Source organism: Lepisma saccharinum, chromosome 6 (assembly GCF_977018435.1).
Source record: "Lepisma saccharinum chromosome 6, izLepSacc3.1, whole genome shotgun sequence".
NCBI lineage: Eukaryota > Metazoa > Arthropoda > Insecta > Zygentoma > Lepismatidae > Lepisma > Lepisma saccharinum.
The window spans coordinates 77,788,814-77,813,707 of record NC_139234.1 but is presented as its reverse complement, the minus strand read 5'-3'; the positions used below and the strand labels follow the sequence as shown (position 1 = coordinate 77,813,707).

General features: G+C 39.3%; 1 protein-coding gene across 1 annotated transcript in view; it reads right to left on the bottom strand.

Moving 5' to 3' along the window:
* Nucleotides 1-24,894, bottom strand: part of LOC145988897 (unconventional myosin IC-like) — a 150,260-nt gene that overhangs the window by 118,400 nt on the left and 6,966 nt on the right.

The window sequence follows — 24,894 nt, the reverse complement described above, 5'->3', positions numbered from 1 at the left end:
TTGATTTCATGTCCTAAAATACATATCTCGAGCGAAAGGTATGAAAACAGCTATATTTTTTAAAGGTGCTGCACCTTAAAATCCGTTCCTTGCTCATATGTCATCCCCCCTTAATACAACAAGTAATGAGTGTTAAAATAGCATTTATTTACCTTTGGGTGGGGGTTCGGTCCCCCCTGGCGTCGTTACTATTTCCAATAGGATCCCTGCTGCTATTTGTAGCAACAGACTACACCACGGATTTCAGGTTCGAGTCAGGAGTGGCGTCAGGGGGGTACTTTCGCACCCCTAAATTTTCTTCCGCACACCCTTCAGCACCCCTCTTCAACCGAAAACATTAACTCTTGCATTGCCATAAATTACTTTATGACTTACTAAAACCATATCGTCATACTGAGAGTAGAATGTTTGGTATTGAGACCGCTGTTATTGTACAGTTGGATCCATGAGTATTACCATGCAAATGGTCCATCACCATGTTCGTGCACTTTATTTGACCCAGTAAGAGCTTCAAGAATTAAAGAAAACTCAAAACAAGCTGTTGACAACTTCTGAACCAGCATGCATAAAAATCCATCGCTTCAAAACACACAGGATGTAAAAGAAAAATTATTGAAAATAGTCATGAACAATTTGCAGGTAATACTCATGTATCTCACTGTACACATCAGGCAAGGCATATCAATAATGTGAAAGAGAAGCCGAACTTACTTCCCTGTACCGGAGACAGTTTCTACAATGATCACGGACTGTTGTCTTTCGTTCGTCATTATTGTTATTAACAATTGTTTCTTCTTTTGTAAGACAATTTATGACATTCATCTACCTTGATCCAGCTTGTTGGTTTCAAAATACAAAACATGTGGTTGTTGTGGTTAAAGCAAGCAAAATTGAAGCAAATTTTCATTTTCATTGGCGTATTTTCATACAAGCATAATAAAAGTGGACTGTAATTTGATATAATAGTTAAAGTATGCACTTTCATGTTTTCTTCCAACACCGCACCCCTTCAGCACCTCTAGATGATTCAATCCTGGCGCCGCTGCTGCTTGGAAGGCATGGATAAGAAAGAGGTTGTTCCATCATCTATTCCATGTGTTTTACTCTTTGTTTCAATTCACGTCTGCCTTTTTGGCCAATCGCAGCGGTGTACGGTGATTACATGAACGGCCAATCAGAAACGCACATGGACAGCACACATGATAGAGAGGATTCTACAGGCTATGTAAACGTAGTTTCCAGGGTAAACTACGTGTAAGGTCACCCCTCATATCCCTTTGTTTTGTTCCAGTAAAGCTGGAAAACTCGCTGTATGTGTAAGAGTGGACTACAGAGCGAGAAGCGGTGCTGTTTCATTGTAAAACGGGCAGAAAAGAGGGAGTGGGCGAAGCAGGAGGCGTCGTCGGTCTCGTTCGTGCAATGGGAGTCCTCCCGCCCCCTGATTCGTCAGTAACAGTGCAGAGTGGAATTGTAACCATAACCAGGTGGTGTTCCGTAAAAAGGAAGATGGTCCTCCACTCGTCACTCCTGTTCCGTTACTGGCCTTGAGGTGCAGGCGGGAAGCTCGTACCGCACGGAGCGCTCGTGGGCTTCCACAAGTGGAAACGAAAGTTGTTTGTTTGAGTTATTGTTTCTAAGTCCACTTTTAGCACAAATAGGCTAATCGGGACTTGATCTACAGTTTAAAGTGTGATCCGAACCACCATGTGTTTACACCGGGTATCGAACACGGAATCCCTTGATTACAATAAGACAACGTTACTACTACGTCATCGTTGCGTGCGAATTATTCATTATAATTCATAATTCCTATATTTTCTGCTGTGTCGCTTTACCTTGTAATCAGGGGGCCATTTGTTCGATCCCCGATAGATATATACTGCAGTGGCTCGGACCTCACTTTAAACTGTAGGTCCAGTTCCGATTATCCCATCTGAGCATAAGGTGGACTCGAAATAAACTTTTCTGCATCTTTGATTAATCGCGACGACGAGGGATGAACTGATGAAATATACTGTATCTTTCGTTCTCTTACTCCAAAGATTCTCGGGACAGAGTATAGATGATGGGATAAATTCCCATCAATGAATTTGGAATTTAGATTTTTTGTTATTTAACCTTGTTTTTCTGCAACGATTGTCAGATAGCAATAATATATACAGGCTGAAAACGTCTTCAATAATAATTCCTAATAGTAAGATAGTTAAGCCCTCGTCATGAATCTTATCTTACGAGAGAAGAGTTATTACGTGATACACAACTATCTAGTCAGTTTTGCGCAAGCGAACAGCTACGGGTTTACGCAATCAATTCTATTAGGGGCTCAAGGAATTATTCTTCCCAGCAATAAAGTTGATATTGGAAGATAACATGTCGCCTACATACGAGTTTCAGACGCATGTCGTTGCTTTTGGCGAATTACTGCACGACCTAATATTAAGAATTGTTTGTATTCTCCCCTTCATCGTTTCAATCTTTCCTGTGTCAACAGGTATGTCATTTCTGAACTCTCTTCTTCCCTTTGTATAACTTTCATTCCCGAGAGTGGGAAGGAGAGAGAGAAAAAGGGAGAGAAGAGCTTTCAATCTCTCCTCTCGCTCTTTCTTATCACTTACGTTTGCTTTTGCTCTCTTTCTATCTCTCTAGTTCTCATTCGCTCTTCTTCTCTCACTCTGCCTCTCTCCTTCTCTCTTCTTCTTTCATTCTCTCTCTTTCCCTTTTTTCTCTTTTTCTTTCTGTTACTTCATATCTCTTCCTCTCTCTCCCACCTTTCTCTTTTTCTTTTCTATCTCTCTCTCTTTCTTTCTGTCTCTCCCTCTTTTCTCTTTTTCTTTCTCTCTCTTTTTATATGTTTCAATCTTTCTCTAACCTCTCTTTCTCTTGCTTTCTCTCTCTCCCACTTTTCTCTTTTCTATCTATCTCTCTCTTTCTTTCTCTGTCTCTCCCTCTTTTCTCTTTTTATTTTCTGTTTCTCTCTTTCTCTTCTCTCTCTTTTCCCTTGCTTTCTCTCTCTCCCACTTTTCTCTTTCTCTTTTCTATCTCTCTTTCTTTCTCTGTCTCTCCCTTTTCTTTTTCTTTCTCTCTTTTTATCCGTTTCTCTCTTTCTCTTCTCTATCTTTTTCATTCTCTCTTTCTCTTCCTTTCTCTCTCCCACTTTTCTCTTTCTCTTTTCTATCTCTCTCACTTTCTTTCTCTGTCTCTCCCTCTTTTCTCTTTTTCTTTCTCTATCTTTCTTTTCTGTTTTCTCTCATTCTCTTCTCTCTCTTTCTCTCTTTTTCATTCTCTCTTTCTTTTGCTTTTTTTCTCTCTCTCTCTGTGTCTTTTCCTTATTTCCCTCCCATCCTCTGTCCAGCTTTTTCTTTACTCCCCCCTCTGCTCACATCTCTCTCTCTCTCAATTTATCTCATTTTGTTCATTTCATTTTCTATCTTTCTCTTTGTCCCCGGCCCCCGTGGCGGAGTGGCTAGCACATCGAGCTACGACGCCATGGGTCCCGGGTTCGAATCCCGGCCTTGGTATGGATGTTTGTGAGTGTCCATTCATCAATTTCTTCATATCATCACTCATCCCCATCTTAGCAAATTAGTCAAAACTGGCACAAAAAGCGAAGTAAAATAAAGCAAATCAATCAATCTTTCTCATTGCCCATCTCTCTCTCTCTCTTTCTCTTTCGTCCTTGGTTGATGTATCGAAATCTCTGTCTTTCTTTCCGGGTAAAACTACATGTTGCATTCTCATTGCCCTCGTAATGTAACTAATAACTTGACTAATGACTGTTCTGGCTACGGATGACGTCAGATTTTTCAACTTTCAAAAGAAAAGAGGAAAGAGAGAACTGTGGCTCTCGACTTGAAATCGATGTGTCCTGAGTTAGATCCCCGTCGGATACACATCACACAGCCATTCTAGTTCAGCCTATTTGAGCATAAAGGGGCTTTCCACAAACTTCCGACTTTGTGGGACACAGACAAGCAACGAGACACGCTTCATTCACGTTTCGTCTTGTTACCATTCCCAAAAACAAAGTTGCTCAGAAGAAAAACAACATTCTCTATACTTCCTGCTCGTTATTTACATGAATGATTTTGTAAACAGGGTGAGCTTTCCCAACGCTCGAAGTAGAAACAGTGAAAGAAAAATCCTACTGGCCTGCATTTTCTGATTTGTTTGTTGTTTATCTTTCAGACTCCCGATGAATATATGGTGCTTTCTACGTCATCCTGTGTTCACTCTATGGAACCAAGAACAGTTGAAGAGTGTTTGCAGCCAGACTACAGTTACTTTCCTGGGGAAGTATAATCGTGTGTTTTATTTATTGTATAGGACAACGGACAGGCTGTTCAATACAGGAAAAACCATAACTGTATGGATGACTTCCGTATTGTAAGTACTGAAGTACTTCCCCTACAGAAAACGTGCTACAACGGATATGGGATACTTCCCAATACGGATATTTCAAATGTTTCCTTTTGTAATACAAAGCGTATTTGTAAACTGTCAAAAACGTTGTCAATGTTTAAGTGTCCTTTATGCTCAGATAGGCTAATCGGCACTGGACCTACAGTTTAAATTGGTATCCGAACCAATGTACATTGTGCGTCCACCGGGAATCGAAACTAGACCCTCTGGATTACAAGCCGAGGACAAAAGTTTTTTTTTTAAGTTCCGCATGTGATCAAACAGGCTAATCGGCAGTGGGCCTACAGTTTAATGTGGGATCTGAAACGTTGTGCAATGTGACTCGAACCCGGAACCCCTTGATTACAAGGAGATAGCATTACCACTAATCCAGTTGCACGTTAATACAAGAGGTGATCGAAACGTTCATGGCATTAGGTATAAACGATCAATTTTTTAAAAAATGAAATCAATTTACTCCCAAATTCTTTCACTTTCAAATAAACATATTTAGCCATGGGAAGAACATGTTGATTCAAATTAAGCAGAAGAGTTACAGGAAGCGGTCCGCAGCATACACATTATTTTTTTTGTCACAAAATGGGAACACCAAACTCTTCATCTTGGAGGGGAAAGTAATAGCTGAAGGTGGATAAACAAAAGGGGTTCGACCAATTAGAAATCTGCCAATAGCATAATATATACCGGGTGACACAAAAGTCAGGTCTCATAGAGAAAGTCGGAAAAATTGAAGTAATGATCATTTCCATTCTCGTATCCATACCTGCACGGCTCAAACCTAACCACTAAGCATTATTAGAACTAAGAGGAATTGTAGGTTAGGAACTGTTAGGTTTGGAGCACCAGGTTTAGAGCTCTTAAAAATTAATTTTAGTGACTGTTAGCAGTTGGATGTGACCCGCACGACACGTAATTTTACTTGCTCCAAAGTCTATACAAGACGCTATTCTTGGGATAAAGCATCAGTGTCCTCCACCCATTCCCACTTAATGTTCAGGTGGCAAACAACTCTGATTACATAGCAACGTTTATAACGAAGTGAACAAAATCCATAGTGGGGAAGGAAGGCACATGATGTACTACTGCATCATTTTTTTTTATTCGAACTTCGTGAGATTAATTAAAGCGTTACTGTAGTGCTTTACTTTAAAATCGGAAGTTCAAGATCACAAAATACAACTCCTTCATCGAATCGCGATGTTTCTTCGATGGCTCCACCTCTTCCAGCTTTTTCGACATCCAGCCGTGATGTTGCGACAAAATTTTATACCGCAAATAAGTAAATATTATATATTTAATGTTATTACTAAATTCCGGATAGCATAAGCAAGTTGTCCACGATGCTAACAGTGTATTGGTATCGTGAGATATAGTGCACATAATATGCACATTAAAAAATAATTATTCGAACTAGAAAAGGAATATGTATCTACGTTAATGTACATAAATCTTTTAACAATTCGTATTTGACCGAGAGTTATTTTTTTTTTTTTTTTTTTTTAGAGAGGGGAAAAAAAGATTAAGTCCACTCCTTCAGTTTAAGAGTGCAATCTGAACTACCATATACTCTTCTACCAAGAGAAGAAGAACCATGTAATGCTATCGAATTTTCAAGCTTAGACGGAGCGGCGGAGTGGTTAGCACACGACGCCAAGGTTCCCGGGTTCGAATCCCGGCCTGGGTGTGGGTGTTCCTTGTAAGTGTCGCTTCATCAATTTCATCATATCATCACTCTCCATCTTCGCGATTAGCCAAAAATGATCGAAAAGCGAAGTAAAATAAACCAAATACTTAATCAAGCTTAAGTCAGCAAAGGGTGCGAGGATGATACATTCAATAACTGCCCCTGTGTTACTTAAATATACGACGTTCTTCAACACGTCGTCGTCACCATTATCCAGTACCAAGTGTGTGTTGAATCATGAAACAGAAAACCGTACACAGCTAAAACGAAGACGTAATATTTAACGCTGTTCAAGTTTTGGCAAAGAAGCAAAGGAAGGTAGTTAAATATGGCAACACGGGGGCGGGGTCTAGCTAAGGGGAACATTTGCGTCTGAGGTGAGGTGACCGAGGCCTTTCCTTTCTTGGTACGAACTGTGCGAAGGTAAGTGGTCGACTTTCGATCTTGCCACCGAAGTTCTCGGGTTCGAGTTCCGGTCGGGGTATGGATATTCTTTGTGAGCGTCCGTTCATCATTTTTAAAAGTGTTGTCACTTAGCGTGGCTTTTCTGCTTTGTTTGGCTAATCGCGACGATGAGGATGATATGATGAAACCCTAGGCTGGGATTCAAACCCGGGACCCCTGGTGTCTTAGAGCGCTGTGCTAACCACTTCGCCACGGAGGTTGGCATTCGTCAATTTCATCTAGTCATCACTCATCCTCATCGTCGCGATTAGTCAAAAGTGGAAAAAAAATTACGCGAAATAACAAAAATACCGGGTGATTCGTTTGAGATGTCAGGAAAGTAAACCTTTATACACAAGAGGTTAATATACGTATCTCCGAGGAGCTTGTTGTAATATAAGCAGAAAGGATGTAAGTTTCGAATGGTGGAGGTTTACAGACTTCAGCCACATGGCGGCGCTAATGTGCATGGTAACAAAGGTGGTGGTCACGGCACAACAGAGCACACAGTTTATCGTGTGGTATGCCAAAATTTCGAGTATTCCATGTATGCTACTGCCGCCACGCAGCTGAAGTCAGTAAACCTCCACTCATTCGAAACCTACATCCTTTCTGCTTATATTACAACAAGCTCCACGGAGATACGTACATTAACCCCTTGTGTATAAAGGTTTACTTTTCTGACATCTCAAACGGATCACCCGGTATATTCAAATACAAACGAGTATTCTATGGCACGAACCTTCTCTGAACACACAATCTGAAGTTTTAATAATAATGTTGCCATCAAAGCATTTCAAATTAAAACAACCTGAATATAGAAGATTTCCCACGCGCATACATACGAGTATGGTTGTCGAGAAATGAAGAAAGAAAGAAGAAAGAAAGAAAAAAAAGCTTTATTTTTCAGCCATCTCAGTTCGAAGCTCAACGCCTGCTCGATATTCCTTGTAGGTCCATATATGGAGCGTGACAGTTGTCAACACGCTGCCCACAGAGGATGGGGAAAGCAACATAAACACTCGAGTAACGCCGCGTCGGAGAGAGAGACTCGCTCGTGTTGAACTTACAAGAAGTACTCGAAGAACCTCATCAGTCACGCTTCCACTCCTTTCCACCCGTCATTTCTCCTACCATGAGTCCACCATATGGGTATTTTTTCCTCTGCACTGTGGAAGCAGTGCGACCCAACCCCAAACAGGCAACACGAGACCGAAAGCAGAAACGGGACACGCTTTAACTCGTGTTCCATCAATTTCAACTAAAAATTACCAATGCGTTCCATGTTCATATGGTTTCTGTATGAAAAGTAACGGTGAAAAACTGCCCTAAAGATACTTATATTATTCTACCGGGAGCAGTATAATTGATGGTGTCTCTCTTGTGATCAAAGTTTCGTCCCGGAGTATCATCAAAGTTTCGTTCCGGAGGATAATCAAAGTTTTGCTCCGGAGTAAATTCATACTTTCGCTTTGGAAGATAACCATATGAATGCAAAGTCATTCCCGAATTAACGCACATTTTCCCTCCAATGTTCTCAAGGGGGACAACTGGCGTTTAGATCCGGAGCGAATTCAATGTTTCCTTCTGTGGTATCTTCAAAAGTTTCGCTTTGGAGGATAGTTAAAGTTTCGTTCCGGGGAGATGCAAAATTTGAGCTTCGAGGTCAATGGAAATACTTCTCTCTGAAGTATCTTCAAAATTTTGCTTCGAAGGGTGGCCATACATTCCCTCCAGACAGCGTTGCCAGGGCATATTTTCAAAAATCGGGAGATCGTCCCCTGAAAAATCAGGAGATCTGCTTAAAAATCAGAAGAACTAATAATAGCGTATTATCAACGTTCTGGGGGGGGGGGGGGTTGAGTGGGAAAAGCTTTCCACTATCATTATTGAACGTATTATTAATTTTAGATGTCAAAAGATAATACTGTTATGTTAATACAAATTTTATTATGAATTTGTACTTCAAGTGGTACGATAACCCCACCCCCTTAATTCACTAAGGTAAAGGTACAGTTTCCCCCAACCAGTGGCGATGATCGAGTGCCAAAACAGAGGGGGTGCAAGTGACAGTATTGGAAAAAATCCGACCTCCATTTTCTGTTCATGTCAGAAATATTCTAAAATAAATGGTGTGACTGTGCGTGGATTTATGTACTTGGCGTTTAGAAGTTTATGGAAACATTTCGTGATTTTTGTGTTAACTAAGACTCGAGCTTCAGCCACTACGCATTCGGGGATATATTTTTGAATTACTCTACCTGATAACACCTTAGCTTGCTTTTATTTAAAATTAGACAAAGTTAGAGGATGTAAGAACGCCCACAGATTTTTTTTAACAACACATTCAAAGCATACTCGCATTGATGGTAATGGAGAAGGGCTATCGTGCCTGAACCCCCGAAATATCCTTGAATTAAAATTTTACTTTCAATCAAGGAAGGTAACCAACCAGTATTAGACAGATTGATTGATTGATTTGGTTTATTTTACTTCGCATCTGCCACATTTGTCTAATCATAAAGATGTGAAATTGGTGAAGGGAGACTCACAAAGAGCACCCATGCCCAGTCCGGGATTCGAACCCGGAAACCAGTATCAGACAAGTCGCAGGTTTTTCTTCAACTTTTTTCCCAGTCACTCCAGACAATGTAAATGTTAAATAAATCGCCTTTTGCATTCGAGGATTATCTGGTATAAAATCGGGAAAGAGAATTTCTACCGCCACAGCATTGATTGAGTATAAAGGCACATAAGACCAATTGTAGTAGCAGTTACGCTCATAAATGGCTTAAATAAAATCATGAACTATTATTTCTAAGTTAAGAGACTGCGACGTACAAGCATAGGTATAAGTCTGCAACAGCAGTTTACTAAGCCGACCTCCGTGTATTGGTATTTTGTTGTAACCAGTTTTCAGTTACCTCCCCTTTGACAAAAACCGCACCAGATTGGACACCCGTGTTGGAGTTCCCAATGCACACTGGGCTCAAGAAGCCGCGGGTCTTTCCCAATGTCATCAAGCCAGGCCCGTAGCCAGAATTGATCTCCAGGGGGGGCTCACGGGTTATCAGGGGGGGCTTTGTAAATCAAGTCAATTTTTCAAAAGTTTAACAGTGTTAAATGAAGGTAAATTATGTGTGTGGTGGGAAGGGGGTCATTTAGTTACATAAAGTTTAGAAATATCACACATACTACATTTTTCTACTATATCTTTTACAATATCACTTGAAGTGTTAATTGGCTGCTACTGAAATCATCCCTTACACACTCCATACTACGTTTGACGATACAAATATTTATATTACACAAGAAAGGTGGACAATATTCAATCATAGTGCCTACCATACATTCCACTCCTCGACCGAAACAACAACGATATCGTGGAGGAAATAGCACAGAGGGACATGGATCCACCAACGATATTCGACATAAAGGTACCACTTCTGTTTTACGCAGACGACCTGGTACTGATTTCGAACACAACAGCAGGTCTACAGAACGGTCGCGAGTAAATATCAAGAAGACCAAAATAATGGTATTTAAGAATGGGTATTGATTTGGTAAGGATGAACAATGGAAATACGGAGGGACAAGTGTCGATAGGGTGAAACAGTACGATTATTTAGGCATGGTGATGACAATGACGGGCAGGTGGGCAAGGCACGTACACAGGAATAAATGTAATGCAATGTTTGCGTTGGAAAAAACAAGAAAAATAAAATACAAAGTACCAAATATACAATTTAAAATTCTGGAGGGGGGTCTACGAGACCACAGTTAAGGCAACACTGTTCTATGGCATCGAACCATGGGTCTGGGAGGGAGGGGAAACCGTAAACGTCGTACAGTCTAGATTCCTAAACAAGGGCTAGGAGTAGGGAGGGGTATGACAACATGTGGGTAACTTATGGAAATGGGAAAATTAAGAGAGGAAGTGGATGCCAAAATGAGGAGCATTAAATACTGGGCAAAACTGATCACCAGGGAGGGGGGAAATTTGAAAAAAAAAAACTCTGTACAATCACAGATAAGTGGGGGTAATGGGAGGCAATGGGTAGCAAAAATAAAGACGGAATTATACAGTATAGGGCTGGGATGGGTGTGGGAAGAGGGAAGATTTGATATGCAGATGCTAGGAGCCATACGTGCCAGACTGGAAGATATTACCAAACAGAAAATTTTGGCAGAATGCGACGCAAAAATATCGTTAACATCAGCGAAAATAGTGGATACGGATCGAGAATGGGGAGGGAGGAACTACGTGGATTTGTGTGGAGCAAAAGAAAGGTTAGGATTGGCCTGGTTCAGACTGTGGGGATGGGCACAAGTTAAACTAAAACGGGAGGACGGGAGCGTAGAATGTCCGCTATGCGGTGAAGACGAGACGAAATTTCACATTCTCCTCCAGTGCAAAGAAACAGGGGAGGCAAGACAAAAATATATCAGGGAAATAAATGAAGATAACATTGAGAGTATAATGACAAGCGTTATTAGGAGGGAGAGACCGAGAGGGGGAGGCGCAAATAAGGAATCTGAGAACTTTCCTATACTATGCCTCGGCAAAGAGAGAAAAGAAGCTCAGTGGGGATTGCGAACATGTGTGAAACGGGGGAGAGGCTACTAAATAAATAAATTAATAAATGTGAGAAAATTTAGGAATCACTCAGGTAACAGTGCAAGTGTAGGGAAAGAGTTGAAGTGAAATAGTGTTTGTGAACTCCCAAGCAGAGTGAATGTGGAAGTAGACTGAGAGGAGGAAGGGTGTAGGAAAATTATACTAAAACATTTTCTCATCCTTGTATGGTATGCACAGCTGTAAAGACTCATACTGGAAATAAATTCTATTCTATTCTATTCCCAAAACTTGGGAGCTGTTAACCTTTGACGCAGATGCGGATGGAATTTGCATGATTACATCAAAGTCACATATTTCTGTACAAATGGGAGATCGCAACAGGGGTAACGAAGGTACCTCTCTCTCTCTCTCTCTGCAGAATATTCATGGGTCTTTGCATTCCATCAGCTGAGTATGTAAATTTTAAATCAACTTTCCATTTTTTAAAATAATTGTTCATTATAAATATTTAAGGAAGCAAAAAATCAGGAGATTTCCACATTTTCATGAAACTTGTCAGGAGATCAGTAGACCGTGCTGAAAATCAGGAAATCTCCTGCGAAATCAGTAGACCTGGCAACACTGCCTCCAGAGGATATTCAAAGTTTGTATCCGAGTGTCCCTAAAGTTTTGTTCTGAAGGATATCCAATGGATCTTCAAAGTTTTGTTCCAAAGGATATTAAATGTTTTACTCTGTGTAGGATATCCAGTGTTTTGCTCCGGAAGATTCTCAAAGTTTCGGTCCGGAGGATTCCCAGAGATTCCCTCCGGAGGATCTTCAAAGTTTTGCACCAGAGTGTTTCTTAAAGTTTCGTTCCGGATGATATCCAATGTTTTACTTCTGAAGATCCTGAAATTTTCGCTCCGAAGGATCTTCAAAGTTTTGCAGAGGAGTATCTCCAAAGTTTTTTTTTTCCCGGAGTATATCGAATGTTTCACTTTGGAGGATCTTCAAAGTTTCGGTCCGGAAGAAGCCCAGAGATTGCCTCTGGAGGATCTTCAAAGGTTTGCACCGGAGTGTCTCCAAAGTTTCGTTCGGGAGGATATCCAATGTTTCACTCTTGAAAGTTTCGCTCCGAAGGGATGCAAAATTTTGCTCCGGAATGCCTTAAAAGTTTCATTTCGCGTATTTCCATAATAAGTCCTCCATTACACCTTCGAGCTCAGTTCTGGAACGCTCTGAAGCCGGAACCACTTGGGATCTCTCTCTTAGCTCGAAGCCTTCAAACTCTGTGTGAATGCGAGCACTCAATCAACGGTTGCATCATTAGCGTGTAAACGGCTGCGATGGAAAGCTACGATTCTCCCCATTCTTATCTCATGCCTACTTGAGCATTGGGCCTTCAGACATCTGCGGTTGTTTATTGCCTATCGCGTAGTTCCGGAACACCTACTTTGCCACGCGTCATCCAACGTCAGAAATATGAAGAAAGTAGGAAATGGACGAATCTGCTTCGCATAAAAGGGAAACGCCGCTCATAATTAGGGGAAGATTCTGTCACGAAATTCTTGATTCTGATAGTATTCTGTCACTTTCACCGAAACACTTAATTCATCCACAGCTTATCAATCTGACGTTGTACGTTTCAACAGGAGGAAAAATTAAAACTCTACCATTCTTTTTTCTATTTAGGACCATTTTAGTAGTTTTTCAACCCATCTAGGTTGATCGCGGCGATGAGGATGTATGATGAAGTGATGAAAATAGATAATGGAACGAACTCAGATGCACGGCTAGCCTGGCAACCCTGAATTCGTAGAATGCTAACATAACCATTCTACCACAGAAACCGTCCGAGAGTCTTATAATGTACACAAAGATGCAAAATTGAGTTGTACGTACACGATGAAATCACCCAAAATTTACACCTTTTGCTATGACAACATCGGATGTGATACATAATCACTTATTGATTGTTACACTTATTTGCGCTATCTACCAATAAGAGGATACAGATAGAAGAATTTTTAGCATGTGTCCCCTGACTTTTCACAAGTAATTATGTGCGAGCTTTCGGCCGTATAATTAATGAGCAAGTAATTAATGATCTTGAGTAATTAGCAAAGGTTTCTAAGCTCACATTACACTATCAGAGAAAATCAATCACCTATAGTTAGTGGGCACTTTGGTGTAACTATGAGCAAGGGTTGTTTCAGTGAGCCAGGATTTGTAGGCACTAAAAAGTGCCCAAACCTGCATGGAAAAAAGGAACTAAATGTTGAAAAAAGAGTCGTTAATAGAAACTTTTCTTTAGAAAAAATTAATAGCCTTAATGTTGTATTATTATGAATATTGAATATCACACATTCGAAATTGTATTGCTTCCATAGCATTTGAGGGGGAGAGAGAGGGGGCATGCCTCCTCTCTCTCCCCCAATTCTTACTTCATGTTAACTCCGATTAAGAGGTGAAAGGACGACGAAAGAAAAGGGACAAGGAAGTAGGCAGAAACGACTGTGAACTTCGTTAAATTCGTCTGGGCTAACATGAGGGGGGGGGGGACGTGGAAAATCATAAGTGAGGGTGGCAGAACGCAGGCATATAATATAGAAAGGAAGAATACAAGATGCAGAAAAATACAGTAAAAACGGCAACTCAGGAGATAAATTTTCAAGGAATAAAATAACGAGACTCGAAAAGGCGGAATATGAAATGGAAAGAAAATAAACTAAGGTAGAAAATGTGATAAGGTAAAGCAGAATAATAGTGAGAACGTAAAAACAGGAAGTAAAATCAGAAGAAAAGACTTAGGCGTAGAAGTGGAGAAAAATAAGAGAAAGAATAGTCAAAACGACAGGAAAGAAACAAAAATGGAAATAAAAGAAAAATAAAGAAAAAAATAAACTAAAGAAAACACGCGAGGGAAAGGATAGTAAAATCTGCAGCAGGTGTTACATTTTTTTAGAAAAAAATTAGATGAGTGGAATCATGGTGGCAGTGGAAGCAGAAAGTACAAAATGAAAAGAAGATAAATTAAGGAGGAAAGTTGAATGAAGAGACAGTGGCAGTAGAACGGGAGACTACAAAATGATAAGAAGATAAATAAGGAGGAAAAATGAGGGAAGAGATTGTGACAGTAGAGCCGGAGACTACAAATGAAGAAAAGATTAATTAACGAAGAAATATTAGTGAATTGAGAGTAGCAATGGAAGCAGAGACTACAAAATGAAAAGGAAGAAAAATGAGTTGAATGACAATGACAGTGGAAGCCGAGAGTACAAAATGAAAAGAAGATACATCAAGGAAGAAAGTGACGGCGGAAGGAGAGAGTAAACAATGAAGACAAGATAAATTAAGGAGGAAAGATGAGTGAAGAGAGAGTGACAGTGGAACAGGAGACTATAAAATGAAAAGAAGATAAATTTAGGAGAAAACCAGAGTGAACTGATGGTCAAAGAAGCAGCACAGACTATAGATTGACAAGAAGGCGACAGCAGTGAAGGAAAAGTCCCAGAAATAGAAGGACCCAAAGGGGAACAGAAGAGAGAACGGATACCAGTGGCAACGAAATGAAAAGTAGCAGTGAGATAATGAAATGCAATGTGTTCGACCGAGTAGCCTAGTTAGAGCAGCGAATCCGCACATAATGAGCAGAGCATCGGGTTCCCGTGGCTGGAGGGAGCAACGCGAAATGGAGCAGCTGCTCTTTAGGGCAGGAAAATGAGCAGTCTGGCTGCAAGTGGATTTCCTGCCTCAACCTATTACCACGCGCCATTGGCCTTTAGTATGTGTTTGCCCTTCCACCATTAAAGAGAAGAACATCGCGTAACATACTTTCGCCGCGATATAACTGGAGCTGCGTTTACGGCACAAGGTATGTAATAGAGTTATGCTCAGTAAAGGGAGAGTGTCTACAAAAAATCGGGAGGGTATATCCCCTGTATTTGCGTTTCAGAATTAACTGTGCCAAATGAAGATGGATTATTAGGTTCATTTTACTTCGCTTTTCTGCCACTTTTGGCTAATTGCGAAGATGAGGATGAGTGGCGATGTGACGACATTGATGAAAGGGCACTCACAAAGAACACCTATGCCCATGTGGGATTCGAACCCAGGAAACAATAAAAATGGAATAATTTACTTGTGTTTCTAGAACCTACCATGAAGGTGTGTTGCAACATGTTGGAGCATAGGCGTTCGGAAGGGAGGTGGACTAATGGGGGCCAATCCTCGCGGAAAAATAATGCCTGCCTCTATATATATTTCACCTCACAGCAGTCGCGGCGATTAAGGGTGGCAGCTGCCCCTCCACATTTTACCCCAGCACTATGGACGTTTAATGCTAAGCCTTGTCTATCAAGAAAACGTAAACTGTCCTCTCCCCCCCCCCCCCCCGGATAAGCGGATTAGATGTCTGGCCATCTTCCCATACCCTCTCTATCACCAATCACCACCTCTGCATAATATAAGCATTAAGGGAAATATCTCCCAGGCCTAAACTAAAGGGTGTTCTGTACAGGACGCCGAATTTGAATCGAGTGCTATTGTTTCGAGGTTGGCAGACCTGTTCTTACCAATGTTGGCATCTGTTGTCATGCCGATTAATGTAGCCTCAATTGTTTTGACTCATTTGTTGTGATTTCCTTCCGAAAATCTTCGAATAATCCAGGAGCGTGAAGCCCATCCATCCGCTGAGAACGACTGTGAGGTGTGGGTTTTGACAGGTGGAGTGTAATCTTACACCCTGTCATTTCTTCTTACGGGGGTTTGTGAAATCACAGGTGTACGCCAACAAACCACGAACTCTTTTGGAACTGAAGGCGGAAATCATACGGGTAATTGGAGGTATCTGGACAGACATCTGCGAGAGGGTTATCAATAATTTTGTGGAGCTTAGAGACTCAGTAGAGGTGGACATATGCCTGACATTGTCTTTCATACGTAAATGGGAGATGTTACTGCTTACATATGTGTGAAATATAAGTATCTTCATGATATTTTCCCTATTTTTATTTAATTTTCTAATTCGGCGTCCTATACGGAACACTCTTTACAAACTTTAAAAAATTCAGAACTGTTGTATATGTTTCATATTTATCCTAAATAGAAAAGAACATGTATCTCCCTATATTTAAAGAAATTTCCTTGGCTAAACATCAACGACAGAAGAAAGTATTAACAGTCACCTTGATGCACAAAATTCTTAAGAGCGGTTCCCCAAAATACATATCCGATAAGATCTGTTCTCGTAGAACATTGGTCGAACATGATATCCGCAAGAAACGCAGTCTAAAAATCCCCAAACATAAAATCGCCACCTACAACAAGTCCTTCCTTGTTACAGGGATCAGGGAATGGAACAAACTGCCTGCACCATTGACTAACATTATTTGCCATCAAAGTTTTAAGAAAAACTAAAGAACTTAGTATTGTCCCAACAATTACATTACCTACATATCTTAACAATTGCAACTGCACTTACACAGGTGTTGAAAAATCTCTATCTACATTTGGATCAACTCTGAAAGATAACAGGATACTGCTGCTATGTGGCTGCAATACATAAGGATGCTCGATAATCGTCGGAATTTCGTTAAAGCCGAGCGTATTGGGAAGTGGGGTTTAAATCTTCAATCAGTTACGCAAATGTTCTCCTTTTGCTGCATCAGGGGTAACACCTGTGCTACAAGTGCACCTCTGTAATGGACTCTAAGGCAAAGTGACCGGTTTAGAACCGTATTTTACTAATATTGGTTCAATGTATTAACAGGGGCGGTGATTAGGAATGGGGAGCAGCCCCCCACCTTTCCACACTTTTTATCCGCGTACTATGGTCTCCTAATGCTAAGCCTTGTCTACCAGTGGATTTGACCCAAAATCATCTGTCCGAATTCCATTTTCAATACGTTTCTCTCTAATTGCAGTCAATAGAAAGTAAACTATTCTTGCCCCCCCCCCACCCCCCCTGAACAGTTAAGGCACCTAATCGCCGTCACTGTGTGCATACATTTTTAAACAACAAAACAACATGTAAGTAACAACGCCACGTGAACAAAACACTGCATAAAACAATGTATTACGTTCATATCATAATCGCGCTACGACGCCAGGGGTCTCTGATTCGAATCCCGGCCTGGGCATGGATGTTTGTGAGTGTCCATTCATCAATTTCATCATATCATCACTCTTTCCCATCTTCGCAAATTAGCCAAAAGTGGCACAAAAGTGAAGTAAATGAAATCGAATCAACCAAGGAAATGGAACACGTAAATTTAGGGAAACACATGACTCTTCATTCAACTACATATCTCCTCAACCCCTGACTCTAAAGGCACGAAACAAAAACCAATCCCTAGAGGAAATTATAAGCTATGAATTTGGTTCAGTGACTTTAGGACGTAAATTACATAGTTTCTTACATATTTGCTGTTTTTTTGTGTCAAAAACCAGCTTTTACGCTAATTCTAAAAATTAAGGAAAATATTTCAATCCTTCTAATTCAATTAAGATTTGTGGTAGCTCTATCAAACAAAAAAACATAATTTAGCAAATATCCTGTTCTTTCATTTTGGTTACCTTTACTTTTTGTGTATAATGCACAGTTTTCGAGATATTAATTATTTTTAATTTTTAAGTTGAATTTTTGCCGCCTTTTTCCAAGATGGCGGATTTTCCCCAAACATTTGCATGGCGGATTTTTAATATATTATTCACTATACCATTCCACACAATCTGGCACAAAAAACATTTGTGTTGCAATTATTTCCGGGTGAAACCGTATATTTTCTCTACTATTATTTATCTTTACAATTTTTACTACACAGTATACATACTAATCAATTCAATGTATTATTTTATCATTGTATAATCTTCTTCTTATTTTTATTTTATTATCATGATCATTATGTTTTTTTTTCTATTTATTTGCTTTATTCATTTATTGTATCTCTGACAAGGGTTGGCTGTGAGAACATGAGGCCGAAACACGTCTGCTTAAATAAAGACCATTATATTCTAAGGGTTGATTTCCACCGAATGCAGGGGCCACGTTCTGGGATCCCAGAATGGACGGAGGACGCGAGCGCAATCGATGATGCAATTGCATTTCATAAAAGTCAGATAAGGAACAGAACTTCTACATTTAAATAATTAAAAATAATAGGCTTCGGTTTTCATGCTCCAAATTGAATAAATATCAAAATACGCCGTCGCAGATACAATCTGAACAAATGACCAACGATGTCAACAACGCTGTTCCGGTCCCCACAATAGCGAGAACAACCACAAATAATTATGTAAAAATTAACAATGTTTGTATCATTCTTTATATATATCTTATACTATGTATCACATTATATTATATGTTGTAAAATTAAACTAATAAGTAAGAAATGTAAAGGCTGGGGAACCGTAAAAATTCACGCAACTTACCAGCGCCTGTCCTCGAATGTATGCGGGTGGAGGCGAGCTTACTTCGGGGGTTCCCCCTCCCCTTTAACACTACCCCCCGGGTTTTGATACCCAATCTCCACTATTGCTTCAAGTGATTTAAGTTAATTACTATAAGGGATTGTAAGTACAAGAAAGGCTCGTTCAGGTAGTCGCAGGCAAGAATATCCCCGATGTTTTAGTGATCACATCGTCGTCTTCCAATCAAGGTATCCGCGGTTCGATACCCGATAGAGGCACATTACATAATGGTTATGATCTCACTTTAAACTGTAGACTCAGTCCTATCTGAGCATAAAGTGGGCTTAAAACAACTTTGCCAACCTTCTGCAATAACTTTCAATCGAAGCAGTGTTTTATGAGGGGAGAGCACACTTTTTTAGGGGAAAGTCCTTGCTCCCCCTCTCCCCTCTGGAAAATTCTTGCGGGCGTCCATGTGTTGGAAGAATGAAGACAAGGATTTCTTGTACAGTGCGTTTCAGTATATTTTGGATGTATAAGAAGGATGACGTACATCAAATTGGTAAATATATGAATTGCAAAAAGTAGAGAAATGACGCACTGGCAGAAGACAGAAACCAAACACGTCAACAGAAGAAACAAAGGAAGGTGGAAACTATGATGTGATTGATTGGTTGATTGTGAGCGAGGGGAAAAGCTGGGGGTAAGTTTGTTGAATGGAAGGTGAAAAAGACCATTTTCTGTCCAAATTTCTCTACAAGTCACGATGCTGAAACATCTACAGTGTACATTGAACAATATCAACTTCGAGGCCAGGAATTGATTTGCAAGAAGCTGAATAGTGTGAAGACAGTTTTCCAGGCTTACAGTTACTGGTCTCGTCATGTATGCAAGCTCATCTGACACTACCAATAACAACCATTTACGCAGTTATGATACGATTTGTAATTATATGTGTATAATTGACTACATAACTGCCATGCTATGAATGATAACTGATTCAAATAACTTTCAAACTAGTTGCAAGGATGCGTGCTTTTTTTTATTTTTTTTTTATATAACCTTGTTTTTGAAAGGTTACATAGTTACGTTACTGAAATTCAAAGAAAATATAATTGACGGGCTAATATTTCTATTTCTAGAATAACATCAATTTCTTTGGTATCGTATTTAGTTCGATTTCTGTTGGTTTCAATTTTCTAGGTTCAAGGCAACATTTATCACAACATATAAAGACAGCAGGTGCAGTCTGCAGGCCGCCATTTTGGAATGCGGACATGTTTTGTTTCTTTCGGGGAGATTTTAGTGTGTTGTTCAGGAAGGTACCATGTCACTTCTCCCTCTAAAATTACTAGGATATTAGTTAAGGACAGAAATAGTCCTCAGACGGTTCTTGAATGGGGAAAACTTAAAAATTGGAAACCTATGCATATTTAAATTATGTGGGAGACGGTAATCTTCCCTGAGAATTTTGTATTGGAAGTAACACAAGTGCTGAATGTAATTATTACAAACTTCTTATGGCACATCCAAGTAAAATTTAATCTTTTGCATTATGCCATTTGACGTAATTCAGTTCAGCAGACAGCTGCATCAATAGGAGGTCACAATGAACAGAATACAAATAGGTCTTGCCATCTATAAATTGCCAATAATACTATCTAAAGAAAAGAGAACTGTTAAACAGCGAATAGGAAACGGAGAGAGGGAAAATAAAGAAACAGCTATTGGGGGAGATATAAGAGACAAAGAGCGAAGAAAGTCAGCGATGGAGGGAGGGGGAGAAGCGAGAAAAAGATAACAGGAACAGTAAGAGAAAACCTAAAGAAGAAAGAAAATAAAATGACAGGGGGATGTAGGAGTATTTTTTTTTTTTTTTTTTTTGTATTTTCATTATTTGGCGTCGCATTTCTTCCTCTTTGGCTAATTGCGTGATGAGAATGAACAGATGAAACTGCAAAGGACAAACGTGTAAACCACGAGCGCCCGCATCTAGAAATATATTTCTGGGGGTAGGGGGGGGGGCGAGTGAAGTGTCTCAGAAATAATAATAATAATAATGTTTAAATTATAATTAAAATATATAAATTTATTAATGTTCCATTTATTTTTAAATGAATACATAAAAAGGTGGTATAAGAATATAGATATAAGAGCACATATTAATTATCTAGTTTGCGTGTACTTAAGATAGCCGAAATTTGTATGAAAACAAGGAAATTAATGTCAAATAGATAAAGAATTGAATATTTATTGAATAATAAAAAAAATACGTTTATGATTAATATTTTTTTGCATATTTTCATAAGTAGCAATGTGCATAAATCTTCTTTGGTGATGTCCATTAAAGCAGTGTGATCCCCATATAATAATCCTTGCCTTCAGAGGAAATGAATAACGATCGATTAAAGTATACAACAAATGCTAAAAAGTACATTTTCATTATTCTATTTTAGTACTTGGTAAGTTTTTCTGGGAGGTGCGGACACCCTGGACCCCCCTAAATACGTCCTTGCCCGCAGGATATTTTCTCAGAGCGGGCAGCAGTGCTCAAATTGTGGGGAATATAAAGGATGCTATATGCTATCCCCCAGTTAAGAACATTCAAATAAAGCATCTCCCCACTAGGATAATTTGCATAGGAACCCCCTTACATCCCTATGTTGATCCATACAAAAATCCCTCATCTTTTCTCAAAACTAGACACCCCCCTCCCCCCAATTTGAACTTCGAGCACTGGGGGGTAGATATTTTATAGTCATAAAATCTCACATTTTACCCTTTATTATTTGTATTATTTTGCAAACCATAAAATTGGAATTGAATAGAAACTACCGTGGCGTTGTTGTCAACTTCAAACTTGAGCCCACTATTTACATAGAAACTGAATTCGACTTTCTTCCTTTCCATAAACATCCATCACTTTGTGGTTGAACAGTTCTTTCCACTTTTTGTACTTTTCCACGATGCACAGATATGAAACAGAGACCACGCACCCAACATCCATGTTTTCACTACAATTTCACCACTCGAAATACATCAAAATTTCCTGATATATCAGAGCCGCGATGGTCTAGTCGCTACGGTGTCTGACTGCCACGCGGGAGACCTTGGTTCGATTCCCGGGCCGCTTAAAGCGGCTCTCCCAGCCTCAAATCGGTGGGTATCTGGGAGCAAACCTGAGGGGTACAGGCGGCCGGAGCGTGGTGCTGATCACATCACCCACAAAATGGCCTATTGATTGATTGGTTTGCTTTATTTTACTTGGCCTCTTGTGCCACTTTTGGCTAATTGAGAAGATGGGGATGAGTGATGATATGATGAATTGACACTCACAAAGATCCATGCTCAGGTCGGGATTCGAACCCGGGACCCTTGGCGTCGTAGCGCGATGCGATAACCACTCCGCCAAGGGTACCAAAATGGTCGAGATCCTACCCTCACATCACCTAAATGAGCCTTGATTGCACGTGTTTATGCACGGGGAACTTTGCCTTACCTCGTATCTCTCAGAGGGGACAAGTCCCCCTCGGCGGGCGCCCTTCATAGAAACACCAATGGCTACACAGCTCGAATCGCGTACCGTTGGTGGTGAGACCGTGAGAAACAGAGAATGTGGAAGGCAGAGATGACGAGAAATAAAGAGCTGAATCCGAAGAAGGAGAATATCACTATTGGCGGTGCGATTCACTTATATCGTAATTAGGCTTGCAATTACCAAGAAATGTAAAGTCTTGGAGTTCCGAGAGGCGAAAGCGGTCTGCAGTTCTTCCCACAAAATGAAGTAAAGCGGTAAATCAAATTGACAGGTAACAAGATGATGATCTTACTAAGGAAGAAAACAGGTTTAAACAGGAAATCTCGTTCCACATCCTACTTGGTGGGTGGATACCTTCTGCAGAAAATTGATCTCTTATTCAACAAAAATATGTTACAAATGGCTGTTTTGAACCAGTGATTTTCAACGACCTAAATAAGTGCAGACAATATTCGAAGAACCAAATATCTAGGTCACAAATATGGCTCCGTCATTTAATACTGGAAACGAGAAAGTAGGAATAGTACCGAGACCATTTAAATTCGAGACGAGAACAAGAATCTTGTCCAGTTAGAGACTTTAAATTAGGTGGCGCGTCACGGAGTCAGGCGTGTGAAGACCTTGATGAAAGTTCAGTCGGAGAAAGAAAACCGCATCCCATCTCACTGTATTAGTGTATTGATGGCTACTAAAAAGAGGCGTATAGAGCTAGTGTGTGTCTGGGCCCACCGATAATCACTATATTGGAAGAATTCCAACTTCCTTGGCACAAAAGTTCTCTGTCCCTTCCTTCTTTATTTTCCTTTTCTGTGTATTTCGTACAGCAGATTCAAAACAAATACACATAATTTATTCATTTCCAGTGTGTGACCAATTTATTATTCTGCGAGCACGCAGGTGTAACACAACGAATGAAATGTGTGAGTCTTAATAGTAAGTAATTTGCTGGAGAACGAAGTGAGATAGTCCAATTACATAGGATATAAACCTGCTGTCGTTGCTTGCAACTTTCGTCAGCTTTATTTTTAAAGACAATACCGGTAATAAGATTTCTCTACACTAAATTTCTAAGTAAGAGTATTAGGAGGGGCAGGCCCCTCCTTGCCTCCCCCCCTCCCCCCGTGCGAATCAAAGGCATCAAAAACATTTAGCTATGCGTGTAGAATGTTTGTATTTTTATTAACTTTTCTGCGTGCTCGGACTAATCGTGACTATGATGATGAATGCAAGTCCACTTTATGCACAGTTAGGCTAATCGGGACCGAACTTACAGTTTTAAAGTTGGGCCCGAACCACGATGTGCCTTCACTGGGGATCGAAGCGGGGACCACTGCATCCTTTCCGTTTATTGTGCACTCAGGCGTAGCACAGGGTTCAAATTTGGGCCCTTTATTTTTCTATTATATGTTAATGACTTACCACGAACAATTAAATACTCCAAGTGCTTATTGTTTGCCGATGATGTAAAAATATACAAGAGAGTACATCATGAGATTGACTGTCTAGCTCTTCAATCCGATTTAAATAATTGTTACGTTTGGTCACAAAGAAATAAGATTTCTTTTAATGTCAATAAATGCTTTGTACTTTCTTTTGCTCGACGACATATAAGATATAATAATAATATATAATAAACAGTAATTTTCTAAGTAGAAAAAGCATTACCAAGGATTTGGGAATATGGTTAAACAACAGACTCACCTTTGATACTCATATTGAAAAAGTAGTTAACGATTCTTATAAAATTGTTGGCTTTGTTTTAAGAAACTCCAAAGATATATTTAATATCAACTCTTTAGTATATTTATTTAATAATCTTGTACGAAGAAAATTAGAATACGGGAGTACGGTATGGAACCCATATATGTCATGCCATATCAATAAAATTGAAACAGTTCAGAATAAATTTTTGCGACATATTTACTACAAAAAATACAAGAGATCTTCATATGCAGATCGCATCTCCTATGTTAAATTACTAAATGAATTCTCATGTGATACACTTCAACGAAGATGCGAAATGGCTGACCATATGTTACTATACAAACTTATTAACGGTATACTTGAGTGTGAAAATCTCTTACAGATGATAAACTTTAATGTCAATTATAAGGTAGTAAGAGAAAGACAACCATTTTACTGCAATAAATCAAACACAAAATTCCATCAAAATTCTCCAATCATTAGATTATTAAGTAAACACAATAATATTGTTTCGAATAGAACTGATTTCGACTTTGCTTTTAATATTAAAAACTTTTTATATAGTTTAAATAACATTTTAGATATAATATACAAATAAAACAGATCCAATTTTGAAGTGATATATTTATAGTCTCAAATATAATTTGTAGCTTTGATCTCATATATATCTATAATCAAAATTGTATACATATAAATGAATTCAAATTTGAAACTTTTCCTTCTTTGTTTATTGTTTGTTTCTTCTGTTCTTTAGTTTTCACCTCTGTCTAAAATTTGTAATATATATATATATATATATATATATATATATATATATATATATATATATATATATATATATATATATATATATATATATATATATATATATATATATATAATGTAATTTTTGGTATTTATGTAACTTTCGTATTTGTATAACTTTTTTTGTATTCGTATCTATCTCAGGTTTTGTGTAATAACTACTATGTGTTTGTATTTATGTAAATATTTGTATATAGGCGACTGGTTAATAAATAAATAAATTGCAAGGCGACAGCCTTACCGCTACGTCATATGTGAGAAGATGAAATTGGCGAATGGGGCAACGACGCATAACTACCAATCATTTTATTCAAATTCCACGTTTTACAGG